The sequence below is a fragment of the Aphelocoma coerulescens genome, unplaced genomic scaffold (genome assembly GCF_041296385.1).
Source record: "Aphelocoma coerulescens isolate FSJ_1873_10779 unplaced genomic scaffold, UR_Acoe_1.0 HiC_scaffold_87, whole genome shotgun sequence".
NCBI classification, from domain to species: domain Eukaryota; kingdom Metazoa; phylum Chordata; class Aves; order Passeriformes; family Corvidae; genus Aphelocoma; species Aphelocoma coerulescens.
This window is the reverse complement of record NW_027184071.1, coordinates 410,333-428,190: the sequence shown is the minus strand read 5'-3', so window position 1 is coordinate 428,190 and position 17,858 is coordinate 410,333. Positions and strand designations below refer to the sequence as shown.

Below are 17,858 nucleotides of genomic sequence, written 5' to 3'. Positions count from 1 at the left end.
TATGTTGCAGGTGTAGTTTCCAGGGCAGAGAGAGCCTTACTAAAGGAGGTTGCAAACCCAAAACTTCATAACTTGCTTTCAAAATTGATTCAACTGATCTCCCACTGAAAGCAACCATTCTATGTCATGCATAGTGTGTGAGATCACACACTGACCTGCCAGGATTTAATGCCAAAGGGAACAGGAGAGCAGATGCCCTAGCAATGCCCATCGAGTTAGCGAATGTGCCTAACAGATTCCAGCAAGCCCAGCTGAGCCATGCAGTGTTCCATCAGAATGCTCCAGCTCTCATCCGAATGTTCCACCTCACTAGAGACCAGGCAAAAGCAAAGACGATCTCTTCTTCTGGCCGAGCTGCCCTCACTTGTGCCCCAAGTGTGGCCATGCAGCTGTGGCACCCTGAGGAGGGCATCCCCTGGACATGGGCAAGGGCACCTGCTGGACTGTGACCACTGGAGATGGTTGTGCATGGACAGAGAGCCTGCAGTGCTGCCCACAGCTTGGAGAAGGGCAGGCTCAGGCCCGGGGCAGCTTCTCCCAGTGACACTCCAGCTCTCAGAAGCCTCCAAGGTGCAGCCACACTTGCAGTTGCCTGCTCACTGCTTGGGGTTCTGCATGGCTCCACACGGTGCTGAGGGCAGGGCAGGGCAGGCTGTGGCAGCGCTGGCCTGGCTGTCTCCACTGATGCCTTTGGTTCTCTTTTCCTCTGCAGCAGCAGGGACCGGCAGCAGCGGCAGCAGCAGCAGCAGCGGCAGGACGAGGAGGAGGTGGCTGCCCTGGCCCTTTGCTCTGCAGCGGGGCCCAGCCAGGGCTGCGCGGGCGCCAGGGCAGGAGGGCTCCGGCTGCAGCAGGGCGCTCTTCGGGCAGCCCCTGGCAGCCGTCTGCGCGGAGGACGGCACGCTGCCCCGGCCCATCCAGGTGAGGCGGCCGCACAGGGCTGCCCGTCCCTCCCTCTGGATGCTGCACAGCCAGTGTCCCCACGCATGTCCCCCAGCCATGGGGCACTGGGCTCTTCAGCCGTGCCTCAGGCTCCTGCTCCCAGCCCCTTTGCAGCAGGAGGCAGCGAGCCCAGGCTGGGGCAGAGCTCTGCGAACAGGGCAGCTCCTCACACAAGCCCCTGCCCTCCCGCCTCTCCTGCAGGAGCTGCTGGCTGTCCTGCACCAGGAAGGGCCCACAACAGAAGGCATCTTCCAGAAAGCAGAGAGCGCCAAAGCCTGACAGGAGCTGCGGCAGGCCCTGGACCACGGCCTGCACGTCGACATGGCAAGCCAGCCAGTGCTGCTGCTGGCCATGCTCCTCAAGGTGAGTCCTCCTGAGCTGCAGCTGCAAAGGCTCCTGCCTGCGCCACCGTGCTCCAAGGCTCACTGGCAGCCCTTGGCATGGCAGGACTTCCTGGGAAGCATCCCCGGCAAGCTCCTCGTCACCGACCTCTACGAGGACTGGATGGCTGCGATGCAGATGGCCAGCAGGGAGGACAAGATCTGTCAGCTCAAAGAGTAAACGTGGGCAGCAGCTTCCAGCTCCGCAGCAGGCACTGCTGGAAGCCTGGCACTCTCCTGAAAGGGGACACTCTCCTGAAGGGGCTGTGTTTTTGGACAGCTTGCTCTTGCTGGCTGGCAGTCTGATTTTGGGGCAATGCACGGGGAGCGTTCCCTTGCGTGAGCTCGGGGGAAATCAGGAGCTGGGCAGCAACGCCCTGCATCCTTCCCGCGGGAGCGCTGGAGCCCTGAGCGCTGGCCGAGAGCGCCTGCGGAGCTGCGCAGCAGCCGCTGGCTGCTCCCTGCCTGGGGCCAGCTCTGGGGACGGCCGTGGGCAACGTGGGCCTGCTGATGGACGCTGCCTTCCTGTTCCCTCGGGGGGCCAAGAAGTTGCCCGCAGCAAAGCTGCTCCTCCTCAGGCAGCTGCTGGCACTGCTGCGACTCATCGGCCAGCACGTGTCCAGCAGCAGAATGACCTGCAGCAGCCTGGCCGTCTGCCTGGGGCCAAAGCTGCTGAGCCCACCGCAGGAGCAGCAGCTGGAGCTCGAGGCCATGCTGGCCGAGAACAAGCAGGTAAGGCTGGCTTCAGCAGCCGGCTGCAGCCTTGCTGGCCAAAGGCAACTTGGCTGCCCAGAGGTGCCTGTGCCTGGCGGCCCCCTGTGTCCAGCCAAGGCTGCTGCGGGAGCTGCCTGCAAGAGCTGCCCCCCAGCCAGCGCCTTCCTCCTGTGCAGAGGCAAGGCTCAGCCGTGATGGCCAGGGCTGCTTGGCACGCTCTCGGGCCTCTGAGCTGAGAGCAAGGCTTTCCTGTGTGCAGGCGAATGCTCTGGTGGACATCCCGCTGGAGAACTCAGGTGACATCTTTGGGGAACAGGTAGCTGGCCCCAACGAGTCACCAGCACCCACAGAGCTATGCACAGGTAGGAGCAGGAACAGAGCCTTGTCCCAGCCTGGGACTCAGGGCCCCAGAAATCTCAGCATCAAGAGGCCAAGCAGTGTAGGGCTTGCCTGTGGGTTCTGGTGTTTTGTTCTTGTCTTCCAAGTTGTCACTTTGCTGCACATGCTTTTGCTTTCTAGAGATGCACAGGGAAGAGCAAAGTGGCCCTGCAGGAAGAGAAGACAACAAGCCCCAGGCAGAAAGCAATCTGGATGCATCCCCTTCCCTGCCTGAGACCTGGCAGGGAGATGGAGAAGAGGCCACGGTGCTGGAGGTCCAAAGAGCAGAGGTATGGCAGCTGCACAAATCCTGGAACAATGTGTCCCAGGGAGACAGGCAGTTTGTCATGGGGCCAAGGAGCTGCTGTGCCTCCTCCTGACAGCACAACTCTGCAGCCTCTGGCCTCCCTCCCTCCCTGCTTTCCTCCCTCCCTCCCTGCTTTCCTCCCTCCCTCCCTGCTTTCCTCCCTCCCTCCCTCCCTCCCTCCCTCCCTCCCTCTCTCCTCCCTCCCTCCTTATCCCCCTCATCCCTCCATCCCCCCCCCCCCCCCCCTCCAGAATTTCTGCTTCAGGCACCTCCAGCTTTGTCTCCAAACACCCACCAGAGCCCCCCAGAGTCGCTGGCCAAGGCCGAAGCCCTGACGAGCCTTTCTGTGTCAGGAAGGTAAAAGGAGCCCACATTGGTTCCAACAAGAAGGGACTGAGCTTGTGCCTCCCACCTTTGCCTCTCTAATCCAACTTTGTGGCTAAAGGCTTGTAGGCTGCTAGCCCCAGGAAGAGAAAAAGAGAAGGAAAAGACAGCGAGCAGAGGCCTGGCCAGAAGACAGGGAATAGCAGCCAGAAAGGGAAAGGAGGACACACAAAGAAGACTGGAGAAACGCAGGAAGCTCTGCCAGCCCAAGAAGCCCAGGTATGGATGTGCCAGGCTCTGCTGCCCACCCTCCTCTCCACACTGCCCTGAGTCAGCCCAAGGCACTGGCAAGGGCCGGCAGGGGCTGGTGCTGGGCAGGGCTTGGCAAGAGCTCCATGGCAGCTGTGCAGGGGCTCTGCAGCCCTTGGCTTCCTCCACGCCCACGTGCAGAACCTCTGCAGGAGGATGGCTCTGGGCGGGACGAAGGGGCTGAGGGAGAAGCTGTGAAGGTGGGGCAGCTGGAACCCCTCTCCCTCTAGTTCTGCTTCTAGATGTTTCTAGTGACACCTATCAAGCTAAGGTTTTCATTCTAGAGGCCGCTCTTTCACATGTTCTATGTCAATGGATAATTAGGTACGTCTCTTGGTACCTGTCAAGGCATCTGCTGCTCTGCCACATCTATCCCCACTCTGCTGCCTCTGTCCCCATTGCCTTGTCTGCTGTGCCAGCTCCGTGCCCTGTGGCCATGCTGGGGGCTGGGCTGGCGGCCAGGCCCAGCTGAGCAGCACTTTCAGCCCCCGGTCTTGGCTGCCCACACCTGACGGGAGCAGCAGGAACCGCTGGTGGCAAAGCAAAAACCAGGGTGGGAGCTGCAGGCACAAACGGTGGCGTGGGCTTTGGCCGCGGGCACTGGCCGGCTGGGCAGGAGCGGGCCCTGCCCGTGCTGGGGCCGCTCAGCGCGGCTGCCCCGGGCGGCACAGGGGCTGTCCTTGGGCAAGGCAGCTGTGCCGGCAGGGCCCGGGAGCGGTGCCGGCTGTGCCGCGCTGCCGGGGGCTGCGGGACGGTCCCGCCGGGGCTGTGCTCACCACAGCCTGGCCCGCTGGGCCTGGTTTTTCTTTCTAGGCCTCCTGGGGAGGCTCTGAGATTTCTCTTCCCTGATGGAAGTGCAGCTGCTGCCAAGGGAAACGTCCCGATCCTGACTCAGTGTTCCCTTTGCTTCCCAGGTGTCCCATCTGCTGTCCCCGTCCAGGAGAGCTGCTCTGCACAAGAGGAAGAGACCAAGGGAGAGGCTGGGAATATCGGCGGCTGCAATCCCTCCTGATATAATTCTAGTTATAAATGTGTGGAGTATGACTAAGAGCGTTAGAAAAATGGGGATATTGACACCTGTATATCTATTTGTATGGGTATATTGATGCATGTATATCGATCTGTTTACATCTGTAGTTATATTTACATACTTGTTCAGTTGGGTACCTCTAGAGATCGATTGATGGGGTTGGAATGATTTTTATATTAGTACATTGATATTTGCATATTTATAGAGGGATTTGATATGTGTGTATTATAGATGTCTCGTTATATCTCACATGAAATATTTAATAGATATTTACATCTGTGTGTTTTTATATGTATTTGTATTTGATATGTATTTACTTACATTTCAGATTTATGGAATTGTATAGTTCTAGAATTCTATTTATTTAGTTCTGGATCTGGGATTCTTTAGAGAGGGATATCTGTATTTCTGTATTCATATATGGGCCGTACAGTTGTAGAATTATGTCATAAATTAAATTGTTAAACTTCAGTTGATATTTGTGTGTAGTGGTAGTAGAGGGTTCCAGTAAATTAATTTTTTTTAACTGAAGTGGGTATTTGTATATATGTACATAGCATGACTGTAACAATAAATTAGTTTTGTAAACTTCAGTTGATAGTTTTATGTTCATGTATTAGCAGCGTGGGTGTAGCAATTTAAAACAAATGTCATTTTTAAACTGAAGTTGCTTTTTGTGTATTTGTACATTAGCAGTGCAAGGGTGGCAATCTGCCATAATTTCCATGTTTAAACTGCAAGAAGGGTAGATTTGTGCTGTACAAAGGACTGGGCAGATGTAAACAGGATGGTGCTGGAGGATTTTGGCCATGAAAATCCCCAGCCGTGCCCAGCAGATCCCCCAGCTGCAGCCAGGCTGGGCAAGGGAACGGCACATTTGGGCTGGCAGCAGAGCCACACGTTGGCTACAGACTCGCTGCAGAGGCCTGCTGAGAAAGCGGGACTCCCCTTGATGCCTTTTCCTGGTCTTAAAATTGAGAGTCAAACATGGTTAGAAGGGGAAAAGGGATTTTACCTGGGGATTTATTTTAAGGATCCTTAGGTGCACACATCCAGGTCGTATGCATTGAGATGCACCCCGCTGAGTATGTGTGTGTCTCCCCAACATCGGGTATAACATTATAGGTTTTACTAATTAGCAGATCTATCCAAGGTTCCCCAAGGAGAGGCTCAAGTGAGCCCCCTTCTCTAAGGAACCTTCCCCTGCCATGGTTCTATCTTGCTTTACAGAATGTGTTCTGGAGAGGACCTTGGGCTCTGGGGCACACTGATCCCTAGCTACCAAGCTTCTAAAATGTTTTGTCTCTCAGTTTGACAAACAAGTCTAAGAATGTCGGCAAAAAGCACGAAGAATACAGAAGTTGTAAAAAGGTATAACGGCTATAAAAGAAAAGGCAAAAATCTTCATGGCATCATTGCCCCCGTTTTAGAGACTAACAAAACTCTGTCTTGTCTGGTCTCTATTCCTTACCCGCAGAACCTGTTTACACAACCAGCTGCTCCACAGCAAATTACACAGATAATAACTACAATTACAGCTGTTATGAATATTTCTTTTACCTGGGCTCAGTTTGGTAATCATGAGGTGAGGGTATCAAAAACATGATCAAATTTTAAGGTGTTATTTCTAGAAGCTACTTCATGTAGAATTTGAGTTCTCTTCCAAATGTCATCTAAATCTTTCTTAATTCTTCCACTTTGGTCCACATAAGAACAACAAGTGGTATTGACAATAGCACATACACCTCCTTGTGCAGCAAGTTTGAAATTGAGAGCTACCCTGTTTTGCATAACTGCACGGGACAGACTGTCAACTTCCTCCTGTAAGGCTGAAATTGCATCTGCAGTATGCTGCTCAATACGTTCAATGACAGCCGAGATGTTTACAACTGTTCTTTCCAGTTCAACTACTCCGTAAGCGGGTACAAGGGCTCTGATTATGCTATGAAAAAGTGTGGGACGTTCAATGAGGGGATTAAGAGACCTTTTTTTCTTCTCATTTGGTTTTTCAAGATGGTCAAATATTGTTATATTTGGGACCACAGCCCCAATAGCACAAGCCTGGTCTTTGTTCACAGGCATAACTTTCCAGGCCTTATTACCACATATCCAATACAACCCCATCCCAAACGACTGAGCCAGTCTCCACCCTGTCAGTTTCATCTTTGCTGCAGTTCTTGGGTCTATTATTTCCCTGAAATGAGTCTGATGACAATATGAAGGAAGAACGGCTTTTCCTGTGGCATTTACAATTGCACAAGGAACCTTATAGTTGGCATGCTCTACCAGGCTACTCAGGGTAATGGGGGGCAGAAGGGTGCTATTCATTGGTTCCCACATTTCAGTGCGGTTCTCTTCCATTAAAATGCCAATCAATGGCCACTGACCCTTCCCATCTAGGGGTGGTAACTGAGTACAGAGCTAGCAATTGCTCTTATTAAGAATTTTGGACACATTTTGGACCACAGTCTTATGCAAATCATGGGGTGAACCTTGAACCATGGTTACCAGCTGGACAAACAGGAAACACGTCAAAACCAGTTTAAACTGCATCTTTCTGATTTGTATCAGTCTCTGTATCAAATCTCGGTGATTTTGGGAGCAGAAGCTTTCTTCACCCTGGAGTAGTGGATCCACGGTCCCTTGCCAGCAACCTTGACCCCAGTAAAAGTGGTCAGCAAAACTTGGAATGGTCCCTTCCACTTGGCTTGCAAGGGGTCGCTGTCCCACCACTTGATGTAGACTCAGTCTCCAGGCTGGAATGGATGAGCAGCTGTGTCCAATCCTATTGGTTTGGATAACACGACGAATCTCTGGAGCTTCTGCAAAGTGGAACTCAGAGCCATTAAACACTTTTGCAAATCATTTTTACTTCTCATATGAATTTCCCCTGGGATATGTGGAACCTGCTATGGCCTGCCATATAATATTTCATAGGGACTGATGTTGTCCCTTCTCCTTGGCTGTATGCGGACTCTCAGCAAGGCTACAGGCAGGGCTTGAACCCACGTCATGGATGTCTCTTGACAAATCTTGCAAATCTGGGTTTAGAGGGTCCCATTTCTACACACATAGCTACTCTCTCTGGGTGGTCCCTGTACTTCTCAATTGAGTTTTTCCACTGCTGTCATTCTCCATGCAGATGACCTGGACATGTGCACCTAAGGATCCTTAAAATAAATCCCAAGGTAAAATCCCTTTTCCCCTTCTAACCGTGTTTGACTCTTGATTTTAAGACCAGGAAAAGGCATCACCCTGAGCGTAGAACTGTAACCAGGAGCCACCCGGGGAGGAGAAATCCACCCCCATCCCACCGGAAGCTCTTTAGGGAGCGCTCCAAGTGTCCCTCTGAAGGTCATCCTGGAGAGCAGCAGCAACCAGGGATCCTGAGCCAGCTGCGCTGCCTTTGGCAGCACTTTGGCAAAAGGTCTGGAGCCAGGGCGAGGGAACAGTGACTGTAACTGCTGCAGGGCAGGGATGAGGGAAGGGCCATTGACCCAAGTGCTGAAATGCTCCAAAATCCAGAAGGATGCTGGACAACTGGGAAGCAACAAGTTCTCACAAGCGCTGAAATGATGGAAGCCCTTTTTGTGAAGTTCCCTGAAGGAACTCGCAGGGGAAACGCTGCTCTAATAAGTAGGACCAGAAGGCAAAAATGTAGCACTGCTAGGAGATGGTCTATAAGCCCCACAGGCTATGGCTTAGGAAAAGATCAAGTAGAAATTTGACATATTCTATTTATTATATCTATTAAAATATATTGTATATCATACTATATAGGATAAATTGAAGAGATGATAAATTAATATGTATTATTTGATACATGTTGAGAAATATTTTCATTTCATGTAGATTTGAAATATTCTTCCAACTTGGGAGAGTGAAGATGTACTGCTGTCCAAAGCCTTCTGCCCACACAGCCATCAGCCCACGGGTGTGTCCGTGCACACCCACCCACCGTCCTTGCTCTTCTCGGCATCTCTGGGCTGCTGTTTGCACACAATTAGGGTGAATTCAACTCGACAGACCTACCAGTGGGGTACCCAGCTTGGCATGAACGCTGATGGGGCAAGGCACAACACACAGCTCTCAAATCACTTACATTATCACACGTGCTTTCTTTCCTGCTGGGGACTGAGGAACTCTTAAAAGCACCAAAGATACAGAAAAGAGGTGCAAAGAATTGGCATCATGCTACTGCTGGTATCCTCAGGTAGGAAAACCTGTTAGGGTTTTAAGGTTGCAACTTTCTAAAAACTAGGAAAGCTGCTCAGCATCAGCACCCCCATTGTAAATGGTTTTATTGACTTGGCAAAACTGGAACGTTACCTTTGGACTCCATCCTTGGTTAAAATCACCTGCCCTGACCTGCAGACTAAAGCACCACCCGCAGCAGAAGCTACGTCAGTCACTTCTCTCAAAAAGATGTCTTAAATTTGCAAGGAGAAAGGAAAACACGTCAGAATCTATGGATTAATGACAAGACTCGGAGAAATAGTCCAAAGAAGAACTCGGAAGAACTACTGGGAGAAAGAGCTCCAAAGCAAAGGGCCGCAGCTTCTCTGGGACGCTCCTCGTGCTCCAAGGCAGCTGGGCTGCCCTGGCTGCCCAGGACGCTGCGCACCACGGGCCCCGCAGAGCTGCGCAGCAGGGAGGCAGCTTCGGGCACCTCAGCCCCTGGGCAGGAGCGGCCTCCTTGCTCTGCACGGCTGCCCGTGGGCAAACGCAGCGTGCCGGCCTTCTGCTCTTGGCCCCAGCCCGGCCTGGCAGGGCTAATCCCGTTCCCTGTCTGCAACCTGCTAAAGAGGGACTTGTTCCTTTCCAGCCCTCCAGGGCATTCATTTGCACCACAAAACACTGAAGGACTGAGGCCTCAGCAACAGGCCCTGAGCCAAAGTTGCCCTCTAGATGACCCTTCTGACCAAATGTTCTATGGGTCTGCTCCTTAACCAGGCATTACCATCAATGGGATCTGTGCAGCCCTTCATTGGTGGAACGTGTCTTTACCTTTCAGTATTTAGAATGCGGACAAGACCACGTGTGGCCCTGTTTGGGGTGTAGGATCCAAGACAACTCCCTCGGTTCCTCCTCCAGCCATGGCTGGGCTTTGGAAGGAAACAGTAGAATGAAATCAGATGTCCCTGCAATACAAGTTCTGTCAGACTGGTTGTTCAGCACTATCAAAGCCAGGCTACTGCTGCCTAGGCAACAAGATAATGCTTGAGCTCTGCAAAAAGCTGTAGCTATGCAGAAAGAAGTAGTTCCTTTGTAACAGGGTATGTGAATGAAGCCCTTTTTAGAAACCAGCACATTTAGCAGGACAGGCTAACTGCAAAAGCTAACCACTGGCTATTTGAGCCGACAATCTTAGAGAGCACGTGCAGGAAGCAGGGGTGAGAAGTTCAGGAAGACTTAGGAGCCTTCATCAGAAATGACCACCAGGAGGCTGACGACCACCGCGTGCAGAGACTGTGCATGTGCTCCAAGGGCTGACATAAACGTGTGATTAGAAAATGTCTTGCAATATGAAGGTTAGGAAAGTATAATGTGCACATTAAGGAAAAAAAGTATAAAATCTACTACTGTGTGAAGAATGGAGTGAGTTTGTGGTGGAGTTACTCCCCTCCCTCCCTCCCTCCTGGTGTCCAATAAACAAATACCTGCTCTATAGGCCTTATACTACGGAGGACTGCTCTCTTGCCCAGGTTTTGGGCATCAGACTTTAAAAACTGTTGTTGATTTCAGACCAGAGGAAGAGAACAACTCCACAGTTTTTTCCCAGCTCCTTCAAATGGTGTTATAAAATTCTTGTCTCTTCCCTTATTCTTTCACGTTCAGACAAAGATTTACTAGAAAACTACCAATTTACCCCAGCAAGCACATTCCCTTTTCCACTGCTTAAGTCAGGACAGTTATTGCTCTCCACAGGGTTCATAACTAGAATCAGACTGGCCATGTGGCACAAAGCTGGGCCTGTGGGAGAGCCCAGCAAGCACAGACCCCTGCTTTTCATGCTAAGATGGCTCATGCTCCTCCTTTCTCAAAGCATTTCCACCTCTTTCTCCTTGTAATGGTATATCCTATTGTTTGTCCAGCACAAATACAGTTCAGATCGAAATCTCAGAATGAAACAATCAGCCTTGCATTCTAGTTTGCCTACAACAGACATCTTTGATTGCAATTTCCATCATCTGCTGTGCTGCCTGCAAAAAATAAATTTACATTCTGTCATCAAAATAATTTTGTCCGATAAACTTGTCTAATTCTTAAACAATGCCATTGCTTTGACCTTAACAGGGGTTAATTTTGTGTGTTGGCTTCACAGAAGCACACAGTCCTCAGCTGGTGCCAGCGAGTGCTGAGTGTGCCTCAGCACTCAGCACTCTGAATGTGTGGAGTTTGATTGCTGGAGTGCAGTGTTTTAGCAAACATCCCCAAGGCCCGTATCTGTTCCCATAAACAGCAGGAGCTCAGAGGAGATGGCTTGTGCTCCTTTTCACCCGCTGCTCATCTCCACACACCGAAATACCTGAGAATCATGGCTGTATTTGTCGGCAGACAAGGAGCTGTTATTTGGCCCGGTCAGAAGGGACTGTAATACCATAAAAAGAAGTGATGTTTCCAGGAAACATCACTTAAGAGTAAGGGTCAAATTCTCCCGACACTAAAATGTCCTTCTTATTTATTCAGTGATAATTGAATCTTGCTACCTAGAACGTATAGTTTTCTTTCACATTCAAAAAGAGGTCTAAACTGTCTTGTGTCAAAGGAGTGACATTATGGGAACAAGTTTCTCCACCTACTTTTTATTTCGTTTGGTGGGGGATTGGTGTTTGGGGGGGTTTTTTTGTTAGTTTAGTTCAGATTAGTTCTGAGTTGGGGATTTTTGTGGAGTTTTTTTGGTTGGTTGGTTAGTTTGGTTTGGTTGGGTTTGCCTGTTGATGGTTTTAGCCTGAGACCTACAGCATACAGAAAGGTAAAATCCCTGGCAGGTGCACACCTGGAAAGCAGTTGGGTGCATAAGCAGGCAGACTTATATCCCTAGCTTTAATAGAGTAAACCCTGCTTTGTTTCTTCATTTCTTCACTTGAGCCTTTTGCAAATATTTGCATTTTCTTGATCCTAAATACTGACAACGGATGCTTTAATTTCTTTCTTTTCTTTTACTTTGGCTTAGGTGTCGAATGTCTTCAAGTTCTTCTGGTAAGAAGACATTCTTTACTGAAGGACACGGCAAACATATGAGGTGAGTTTTGAGTCTATGAGATGTCCAACTTCCCAGTACTTCCCCTGACATGAGCTGCAAGATGCAGGTGGCCAAGTTGATATTCCTGGAGAAGAAGAGGGAGATATTTCTTCCATTGCTTGGCAAGAAGCTTTTCCAGCAAGCAGAAGGATGCTGGAGGGTACCTGAACCCCAGGAGCCCTGCAGAATTTGTCTGCCTCTCTCAGCTTGTGTGTCACTGATAAACACACAGGCCCACAGCCACACATCTGGATGAGGAAGAGTCCATACCATTTAAAGTCCAACAGCAGTATTCCAAAATCACTTCTGAGCTACCTTAGCCAGTGACTAAACTACCTGTGACAGCAGCCAGAACGAGATGCAATTATTACTGAAAACTCCCCTTAATCCCAGTTTTGTTCCTTTGCCACAGCCCTCACCAGAGTATTTCACCATGACCTTTAGTCCTCCTGGAGCTACTCAGGTAACAAATGCCATTTCCCCTCGGCACAGTCACAGCCAGCCTGAACGGGCACAGACGATGAGAATTTCTTCCACCTGAGGTACCTGCGCTCTTAAACGTCCCTGGAGCACTTCCACTAGCTCAGCTCACTTGAGGGAGGAGAACCATCCTGGCAGACCTGAGCAGCATGTCCAGGAGACAGGGAGACCCAAACCAGGGCATCACAACTTCAGGTTTAACAAGACTTGTGCAGACATCACACAAAACAGTTCATGCAGATATTCAGTGGAGGCTGCAGAATGTACAGAGAGATTTTAGTCGGGGGGAGCAGCACTAGAACAACCTGAGATGGTGTTTGCAGACAAACAAACCCAAGGGAGCAAACAGAAAGAGGCAGAAGCTGCTTGTGAAGTTCAGCAAAGAACCATTTCAGACCAAGTTCATCCCAAAACGGAGGTGCAGTTTCAGGGCAGTTACCATGAAGTTTTGCTTTGTGGTTCTGGTTTTTTGTAGAAAAGACTTTATGTTCTCTCTTCTTACCCTCTAAAGTCCAGGGACTAAGGTGGCCCCCTCAGTGCTGGTGAGCAGGTTTCAAAACCTGTGTTTTGAATTCACTGGACTCAAAAGCGTGGATGCTCTGTACCTGCTGTTGCAGTAAGATTCCCTTTGCCTGGTGGGATTCTACCTCCTATGCCAATATTTTTAGTTATGTCAAACTTGGGGTCTAGGTGTTCCTATACTGGGTTAAAACCACATCTGTAAGGAGGAAGAAAGTGATGAAGATTCTCTTCCCCGTTCTGTAGCCAAGGAACCCAAGAAATACATGCTAAATTCAATGACTTATTACTTGTTTGCCAGGAATGTCTCACTTTTATCAGCAATGTAAGTCCAAATACAGACTCCAGGTAAATTGGTCAGAAAAATGTACATTTCTTTCTTCAGCTTCTACTCTTCATGCTGCTGTGGTTAGACCAAGTAACCTACAACACTGGCAGGAACAGCCTTTGCCACAAGTACAGTATAGAAGTAAACAGCAAAGGATGGGTTCAGGACCAGCAGTTAGTTCCCAGAAGATCAGGAACAGCTTGGGTGCTGCATGCCCACCATGTCTGCATCACCTTAAGGGACATTGCTCTCGCAGGTGTTGGAGGAAAAACTGTCTGAGCATGTGAGATGGAAAGGTGAAGGCAGTGACACAGCTGTGGGCCAATCAGAAAGTGAAAATTGTGTCTTCCTACGCCGCAAGGAGATCTTACATGCTAGCAGAAGAGCACAAAGGACAGTTTCACCTGAAACACACACTAATGTATGGCAGATATACTGAAAATATTTATAATTTCTAACAGCTTCTAAAATAAGTCAGTATAGACTGTTTTAACGTTGCCCCTGTTGCACGTAATACCAGGAGACTAGTGAAAAAATATATTTACATAAGGCATATTTCGCTTTCAGAACTGACTGCTCTTTAACTTGGAACTGGTAAGTATTCACCAGTAGGAAAAACATTAAAACTGCATTTTCAAAGTGGTAAAAATTGGGATTCAAAAGCTACAGTGCCATGTAGGGAAAAAGGAAAGATATGGAACAGTAATAATACTTAAAGTCATCAGGCCTGTACATTGAGTGATGTTCTCTACAAATTACTTTTAAAGGGGAAGAGAGTAATTTTAAGAGAAAAATCTTAATCTAAAACCACATACCACAGTTTTAAGGATTTTTCTTTCCTAAAACTTAACAACCTTTTCTGTTGTTAATTATTAAACCAATTTTTGGCCCAAACACTGAAATATAATATCCATCATTTGTCTTGTGGTGTTTGTAACTGACATTAAATTCTACCAGTAGGTAGAAAATTGGGAATGAGTCATGCTGCCAGACACAAGATAAGCACACTTCTTTTCAAGTTTCAGTAGCCTTAAAACACAGCTAAGGGTAACTTCTCATTCTTAGCCACAGAGTACTGTGGAAAAGTCAATGCATAAACATAACCATACTTCAGGGGTGACTAAACATTCCAGTGGACAATCCGCTTTTCAGCCACCTGCTTCCTCATCTCCAGTAGGGCACCGGTCCAGTGATCGTGTGTTTCTCATAACTCACAGAGAGTACAGAGGAGATCTTCAAAACGAGACTTTTCTGGATGAAGCAGCACATAGACAAATGTGTGGGAAATAAGGGCCATGAAACATGAAGAAAGATGTCCCTTCTCTTCTGAACTCCTGTCTTCTCCTTTTTGCCTATTCATTAGAAATGTTGTTGCAATTCGGTCGCTGGGATAATTTTTACAAGAGTTGTTACACTGTGTTTAAAGAAAGACAAACCCCATCCCACTGAGGTGCATCATTCGGAATTCAGGTACTGTTTTAAGCTGTTTAAGATGAATTGGGAAGAGATTTTCTGGGTAGTGGGTTTCCATTTTTCTGAGAAAGCCAGCACACACAGGAAGAGATGACAGGGCATCTTTAAACCCCTCAGTGCAAAAGACTATTCCAGAATGTGGTGAGACCAACAATCCTTGTGTCACCCATAGGGCAGGGACCAAAGTGACAGGGCAGGGCTCCTCACAAAGGGAGCTGGAAGGAGGGCAAGAGAAGGCAGTGTTAGCTGGAACTCAAGACAAGCTGGATGTAAGGAGAACATCCCCTCTGTGTGTGGGATGAGCTTATGCCACAGCACCAAACATACTCACATGAGCCCGCAGGGTTAAATGATGTAGAGACATTAAAAAAAAAAAAAAAAAAAAAGCACGAATTAAAGAGATGGAAGAATTAGGTCTATTTGTTCCTGCTATGAACAGAAAAATCTTTCCAGTTCAAGAGAGAATTTAAAAGAACAAGTGACACTAAGCACAGAGGATTGGAAGATCACCTTTGTTAGTCTCCATTGAAAAGACTTGGCTGCAGGAGGGATTTTGCATTGGAACTCTCCCCAGACTGGGGAAAAAAAAGAAGAGAAGAAATGATTCCTGAGGAAAGAAAAAGGCACAATCTCTTGGAGAGACATCAGCGGGAGTTCACTACAACTCTAGGTCATTAATCCCTTGGGGAAAGCAACATCCATCCACGGCGCACGATTTAAGCTTTGATGGCAACGCTGACAAAACTGCTGCCCCTTCCTGTTGCTGCTTCTGACTCCAAAGAATGAGAAATGGGCCAAATCTGCCCAAGACAGGCAGAGCCAGTGAGAAAGAGCCAGCCAGTTAGCTGGAAAAGAGGCAAAAAGCAAGTCCTCAAGTCTCTCCTTTTCATCATTTCCCCTGGTCTTGTTGGACCAGTGTGCTTTGAAGTAGGCAACTCTGGTAGCAACCCCAAGCAAAAGAGTGAAGCTACTCAGTGGAAGATCTTTTTCCTCCCTCCCTTCAGCCATGCAGAACACAGAGAGATGTGGCTGCCACTTGACACATAGGAACAGTTTCCCATGGGATTCCTCAGTTTGGACCCTTTCTGAAACTGGCTGCGCTTGCCTTGGTGGTTTGGGGTCGTGCTGCGAGCCAAAGGCAGAGGGACGATTCCACGCAGAGAAAGAAAGGCTTTGCCCCGCTCCGGTCCGTGCCGCGCCCGGGCAGCGCCCCGGGAGCCGCCCCGCCCGCGCTGTGCCCGCAGCCCCGGCTTTGTGCCGCTCGCTCCCGCGCGGGGCCGAGCGCAGCGCCCCCCTCAGGCCGCGCGCCGCCGGTGCAGCTGCGGCCGTTGCGGCGCCAGTGGGCGACAGGCGCGATGGCCGAGCTGCCGCTGCCCGCCGGGCTCAATGCCAGCACCTTCCCCGCCAAGCTGTGGCGCCTGGCGAACAGCCCCCGCGTCCGCTCCGTGCGCTGGGACACCCAGGGCCAGGGGGTGCTCATCGACCGCGCCCTCTTTGAGCAGGAGCTGCTCAGCCCGGCCGGCGCCGACGGGGCGGGCGGAGAGGGAGGGGCGGCGCTGCCGGACTCCTTCAAAGCCACGCACTTCGGCAGCGTCGTCCGGCAGCTCAATCTCTACGGCTTCCAGAAGGTGCTGGGTTGGTTTGGCGCGGCTGTGCCGGGCGATGCCGGGGCCGTCGTGCACTTCAAGAATCCCAACTTCCGCCGCGACCGCCCCGACCTCCTCCTGCGCATCAAGCGCCTGACCAGGGCCAACAGGCAGCGGCTGGCAGCCGGGCTGGAGGTGCGCAGCCGCCAGCCCAGCCGCTTCCAGCAGCTCAACACGGAGCGGCCGCTGCTGCACTTCCCCGCCGGGCACCCCCCCGGCGCCGGTGAGACGGGGTGGGAGCTGCGGGCGTGAGGCTGGCGGGGGCTTTGGCCGCGGGCCCTGCCCGTGCTGGGGCCGCTCAGCGCGGCTGCCCCGGGCGGCACAGGGGCTGTCCTTGGGCAAGGCAGCTGCGCCGGCAGGGCCCGGGAGCGGTGCCGGCTGTGCCGCGCTGCCGGGGGCTGCGGGACGGTCCCGCCGGGGCTGCGCTCGCCACAGCCCGGCCCGCTGGGCCTGGTTTTTCTTTCTAAGCCTCCTGGGGAGGCTCTGAGATTTCTCTTCCCTGATGGAAGTGCAGCTGCTGCCAAGGGAAACGTCCCGATCCTGACTCCGTGTTCCCTTTGCTTCCCAGGTGTCCCATCTCTGTCCCCGTCCAGGAGAGCTGCTCTGCACGGGAGGAAGAGACCGAGGGAGAGGCTTTGAAGATGGGGCGGCTGGAATCCCTCTGCTTGTATTTCTGTTTAAAGATGTATGGACTTGCTCATAAGATAGTGATAATTACATAGATATTTATATGTAGGTTTCTATTTGTATAGGTATATTTCTATATGTATGTTGTTATATTTATGGATGTATGCTGTATATATATATACATATATGTTTGTAATTATATATATGTGTATATATCTATCTAAGTATATATGTATGTTTTTATGTCTGTGTTCTGTTTCCTATGTATGCTGATTTCTAGGTATCTATTTCTATTGATGTAGTTCTAGGCATATGGCTACTTAAATAAGTATAGTGGTATTTGGTTAGGTATATATGTCTATTTTTATATTTTTATATGTATATTGATCTATTTCTATGTATAACTATATTTACATATGTGTTGAGATGTACAGCTATATATTGGTATTGATTCAGTTGTATGGATATGGAGATTGGTATGGTTGCCTAGAGATAGGTTTGTTGTATGTATCTATTTATAGATATAGTATGTAATATCTAATATTTCATCTATATCTGTATCTTGTGGTGGTTATAAATGTCTTTATTTCTATTTAAATATGTGTGAAGTTGTATAGTTGTAGAATGCTGTTTATTGAGTTCTTGGCATAGGGCTATTTAGAGAGGGATAGTGATATTTTTGTACTGATATATGGGCTGTACGGTTGTAGTAGTATGCAATAAATTAAGTTGTTAACCTTCAGTTGATCTTTGTGTATAGTGAGTTGTTGTAGAGGTTGGCAATAAATTAATTTTTGTTAACGGAAGTGGGTATTTGTATAGTTTTACATTGCATTGTTGTAGAAGTCTAATAAATTACTTTTTTGAACTTCAAGTTAGATCTGTATAGTTATATATTGTCAGCGCGGGTGTAGCAATTTGTAATAAATGACATTTGTCAACTGAGATGAGTGTCCTGTGATTTGTGCTCTCCAAAGCAAGGGGCAGATGTAGACGTGAGGACGCTGGAGGATTTTGGCCATGAAAATCCCCAGCCGTGCCCAGCAGATCCCCCAGCTGCAGCCAGGCTGGGCAAGGGAACGGCACATTTGGGCTGGCAGCAGAGCCACACGTTGGCTACAGACTCGCTGCAGAGGCCTGCTGAGAAAGCGGGGCTCC

At 49.7% G+C, this 17,858-nt stretch overlaps 1 protein-coding gene across 1 annotated transcript in view; it reads left to right on the top strand.

Annotated features, from left to right (window-relative positions):
* LOC138102578 (uncharacterized) overlaps positions 1-17,645 on the top strand; it is a 171,268-nt gene extending 153,623 nt beyond the window's left edge. The window contains exon 5 of the mRNA XM_069000302.1: positions 16,642-17,645. The gene's annotated coding sequence lies outside the window, so the exon portion shown is untranslated. The remainder of the gene's footprint in view (positions 1-16,641) is intronic.
* The last annotated feature ends 213 nt before the right edge of the window (positions 17,646-17,858 follow it).